Source organism: Rhopalosiphum maidis, chromosome 3, assembly GCF_003676215.2.
Source record: "Rhopalosiphum maidis isolate BTI-1 chromosome 3, ASM367621v3, whole genome shotgun sequence".
Taxonomy (NCBI): Eukaryota; Metazoa; Arthropoda; class Insecta; order Hemiptera; family Aphididae; genus Rhopalosiphum; species Rhopalosiphum maidis.
This window is the reverse complement of record NC_040879.1, coordinates 67,608,717-67,614,105: the sequence shown is the minus strand read 5'-3', so window position 1 is coordinate 67,614,105 and position 5,389 is coordinate 67,608,717. Positions and strand designations below refer to the sequence as shown.

The 5,389-nt window shown below is 25.8% G+C and overlaps 1 long non-coding RNA gene across 1 annotated transcript; it reads right to left on the bottom strand.

The window, feature by feature from the left end:
- Nucleotides 1–1,275: 1,275 nt before the first annotated feature.
- LOC113558952 lies at nucleotides 1,276–1,938 on the bottom strand. The gene is made up of 3 exons (XR_003405769.1): nucleotides 1,881–1,938; nucleotides 1,683–1,793; nucleotides 1,276–1,545 (listed from the first exon to the last, which is right to left on the bottom strand). It is a non-coding gene; the product is annotated as an uncharacterized LOC113558952 (long non-coding RNA).
- Nucleotides 1,939–5,389: the final 3,451 nt, after the last annotated feature.

Genomic DNA, 5,389 nt, shown 5'->3' with positions numbered 1-5,389 from the left:
TATAGAAAGAAAAAGTGAACAGAGTGAGATTAATAGATATTAAATATATAAAATAACGAATAATTAATTAAGATTAAATAATAACAGTAATTAACAAAAATAAGGTTTATAATATTGATAAATAATTTGCATATGATCATTAATAATATAATTATAAAAAGACTCAATAGAGGTAAAATTAAATAAATCGACCTGTGTATCCTTAGTTAACCTCATTATTCTATTAATAAAAGCATTTATTAAGTTATTAGTTCTATGTAATTGTGTATAAAAAGTATTAATAGATCTTGTTTGACATTGAGAGATATAGAAATTAAGATAATTTAATAATTCACTAGAATTAATTATACTGTTTACCACATAGTATATGAACTTTAAATCAATTATATTTCTCCTGGTTGCCATACTATTTATATTTAAAGTGTTTAATAAAGGTATATTTGATGTATGACGATGACGTGAGATATTGCATTTGTACGATATAAAGCGAAGGAAGCGATTTTGTATACCTTCAAGGCATTGGATGTGGGTATTTATAGAGGCAACCAGATAATCAAATTATATTCTAGAATAGAATGTACTAGTGAAAAATATTATACCTTAAGAGTAAAAGGATTTGTAAAATCCTTACATGTCCTTCTAATGAATCCTAGTATAGATGACGATTTTTTAGAAATAGTCAGGTAATGTTTATTGAAAGTAAGATTAGAACTAAACGTAATACCTAAATCTAGATTTTCAACTACCCGATTAAGTAGAACATTATCTAAATAATATTTATGAATAACTGGATTACGAGATCTGGAAAAAGTCATTACTTTACATTTATCAACATTTTGCATTATTTGTTTTTTTTTTACACCAAATATGTTATATGATTTTATGTTTTAGAATATACCATTTTAAATTTAATCTTAAGAAATTTCTTCCTTATTTTAACCAACAAGTAGATTTTTAATTAACGTTTAGACATTGCCACTATAAATGATGAATATTCAATAACATTTAGTCAGAAAATAGAGTTATCTAATCAAAGTATTAAAATATTTAACACATAAACACATCTATATTAAAATATATGAATTAAACATACTTATTTATAGGTTGGGAAATATGTCAAGAGTCATTAAATATATATATGTATTATTTGTATTAATTTCAAACATTAGTTTTTAACCTTCGGTAAATATTTTATATTTTTGACAATTGAAGTTAATTTATCACATCAAAAATTGACTAATACTATCGATCCAATTGATAAAAAGTACATCTTGGATATTTATATAAAAAAAAAATCTGTGTATGTAAATATTACATTTAACAATAAGCAATTTTGTTGAATTAAAACAATATTTACTACATAAGGTTTAAAGTTCTACTAATCTACACATTTTATTATTTGAAGTTGGATAATATGTACAAGGCGGCTCACGAAAACATCAGGAGAGACCCAAAACAGAAGAAGGATGTTTCAAATTCAAAAATAACTACACATTCAGGCTCACTGTGTTGTTGCTGGATAACAATTAACTACTAATTGCATTCCTAAAATAAACAGAATTGTTAATTATAAAATTAATAATTTCTTCCGCTTATTATGACAGAAAAAAAAATATTCATGTACCTATACATAAAATATAGAATTTTTTTTATTTTATAATTAATATATAAAAATTACTCACTGGTTATTCAAGTTTTGGTAATCCATTTAATATAGAAGTTAAAAATAATATCCTTAGCATAGTAATTGACTTCACTCTAGTCGTCAATAAAAAAATGAGACATCTAAAGTTCTAAAATTTAAATTGAATTAGTATATTAACCATGTTTTCTAAGTAATTGTTAATTAGCAGAAAATATTCAGTTACATCGATTTTTACCTCTGTTACAGTTTCTGGCAAAGTTATGTTTTTTCTCCACAGTACATTTGCAAATGTGTATTAAAAACAAATAAATTTAATTAAATATGAAAAAATATTATATGTATATAAATATATATATATATATACCTTTATGCCAATTGTCCATTTATGTTAAGAGTATCTACACATTTTATTATTTGAAGTTGGATAATATGTACAAGGCGGCTCACGAAAACATCAGGAGAGACCCAAAACAGAAGAAGGATGTTTCAAATTCAAAGATAACTACACATTCAGGCTCACTGTGTTGTTGCTGGATAACAATTAACTACTAATTGCATTCCTACAATAAACAGAATTGTTAATTATAAAATTAATAATTTCTTCCGCTTATTATGACAGAAAAAAAAATATTCATGTACCTATACATAAAATATAGAATTTTTTTTATTTTATAATTAATGTATAAAAATTACTCACTGGTTATTCAAGTTTTGGTAATCCATTTAATATAGAAGTTAAAAATAATATCCTTAGCATAGTAATTGACTTCACTCTAGTCGTCAATAAAAAACTAGTCATCTAAAGTTCTAAAATTTAAATTGAATTAGTATATTAACCATGTTTTCTAAGTAATTGTTAATTAGCAGAAAATATTCAGTTACATCGATTTTTACCTCTGTTACAGTTTCTGGCCAAGTTATGTTTTTTCTCCACAGTACATTTGCAAATGTGTATTAAAAAACAAATAAATTTAATTAAATATGAAAAAATATTATATGTATATAAATATATATATACCTTTATGCCAATTGTCCATTTACATTAATCGTATGTATACATATTCGGCATTGATCGCATTTTTAAGTTAATGACGTCCAATGTGGTAATTTTAGGGTTTGAAATTTATTTTTTTAACTATTATTACGTATACACGATGTACAATTATATTTTTTTAAGAGAGAATATTTATATTAAATTGGTAGTCTTTTAAAATCAAAAGACGAAAAACGATATAACAATATTATAAAATAATAATAATAATAATAATATGATAACTCAAAATCACGGACTGAGGATAGTGTGATAATGATAATTACGACAACCTCATGGCATTCGTGAGTTAGTTACTAGTAAGTTAGTAGCGCTAGCGGTATTGCCGAATAAGCCGCGAATGTAGGATTCACATCGTCACATTTTACACGCAAATATAACATTGGTTTTTAAATTTTAAAGATGAAAACTGTTTTTGGAGCGTTTAATTGAAAAATGACGGAAAAATTGTCATTTAGAAAAATCGTCACGCCACGGGTACGTGACTCCGAGCTGTTAACTGCGTAATCATTTTTATTATCGGCCGGTTAATAAATTGCTGTTGATTAAAATTATCAACGCGATTTTCACGCTGTTTCCGATACACTTTACAATCCAATCGTTGTAAACAGGTGTAATATGATAAAATTATAGTCAATCGGTATTACGATGTTTACACGATATCACGAAAGAAGTTGAAAAATATCGGAATTATAATTATAATATATTGTTAATCGGCCGCGAAAAAGAAAACGAAAAGAATACAATATTTTCAACACGAAATTATGGATTATGATAATGATGAGTTAATGGTGGTAGATTATAGTATTATCCGTGTGTTCCTAAATTCATTACCTAATCCAGCGGATTGATTGGAGTTTAGGAACACTTTTGGGGCATTACGTTGTAACTAGTTGTAAAACTTGTAACAAGTTGGTTAATACTTTTGACCGCCATAAACCAGCATATATCAAGATTGTCGATTGTGTAATGTATATAATAATTAAAAACTTTGTTCAAACATTCCATTTGTATTATAAAAAAAATGGATAATAATTTATCAAAACTTTTTTTGTTATTCGGTTTAAACCACCTCAAGCGTTTAAATGAATCATTGGATTTAAAAAAAAAAATTGGTATTATAGTTAATAAATATTTAATGGTATTCCATAATTATATTACTTTACAATTTTTTACTAGTTATTTCAAACAATCAGATTAATAATTTTAAATAACTTTGAACAAATATGTTGTAAATAAGCCTACATTCAGGTATTTCTATAACAACTTTTTAATTTTCTTCAAATAAAACATAATATTTTATTAATAATTAATAGGTCAGTTATGTTTTTACATAATGTTTCTTCATTAAGATCTAATTAATTTGATAAATGAATAATTAAAATATAACACATAACAATTAAATATCTTAATAATTGAAATTAAAATAATTAATAATAATATTTATAATTAAATAAATTAAGCCTTCGAAAAAGCCGTGCTATCCCATTATCCGGTGATTAATGTTTACCTGATAATAGCGATAGTGCTAACCAGTCATTCAGCTACCTAGTCATATATTGTGTCAATCGTTTACTTTTTACAAACCGGTGATTAATATGGTTATATAATAATTATTACCTAGTAGGTACATGGATTTAATATATTACTAGTTTAGTGATATATTCGATACGTCTCTACGTTGGCCTGGCCGAGTAGCGATTACGTTTAAATAATAATTATAGTACTTTAATATGTTATTGTAACAGAAACGGAATGGATAGCATCATTGTTGGGCTATTTTAAAAAAGAATCGTATACAATGATCACGTATACAAGTCAAGCGGATCGCCGCCACGGCGAGTGAGATGCTGTTAATATTAATAAATCGTTTTACTAACGATGAATGTACACAACAGAAAAAGTCGTTCGTAAAGGCACACGAATTAATACGTGAAATCGAGGGGATTGTCGAACTGCACTCCTTACCTAAATCAAAATGTTTGAATATTGGACTCGGGTCCAAAAAAGGTATACTTACATACTCGTAACGCTCGAATTGCACTCGGGTTACAGAACAGGTAGATATAAACGTAAATACATATTTTTACAGTAATATATTGTGTTTTTTGAAATTAGAACTATTTGTTAATTTTGAGAAAAATTGGGTTTCATATCTTTATTGTTTATTAATTTTTAAAAAGTAAACATATTTTTAAATTATTGCAGTTATCTATATGAAATTATTAGATATAACAATTACGCAATCGACTTTAAGTATTTAAAATACAAATTATTCTTCCAACTATCGACAGTTGATAGATAGATATTCGTTAATAAATAGGTGTTGTGTAATAATCGAAGCGATTCTAGTTTGAACATATTATAACCTTTTTCTAACCGAGTGTGACCTTATACCCATATTGATGATAGTATTATTAAAATAGTTCGATCGGAATCCAGCGAGTAGGTATACACGATATACCGAGTGATTCATTTGTCACGGGACACTTATTATTTGAAAAACAACTTTTTGAAAATATAATTTTAATTCGTAAAGAGATAACGTTTTAAGGGGTACTCCGCAAAATATTGATTAATTACTCAGGTCATGTCATACTTATTATTATTTATAACTATTAAACTATTTTACCAAAATTGAATTTTTAAAGATCGTATTACTCCGATTAATATTCAGTTTAGGAATACGAATT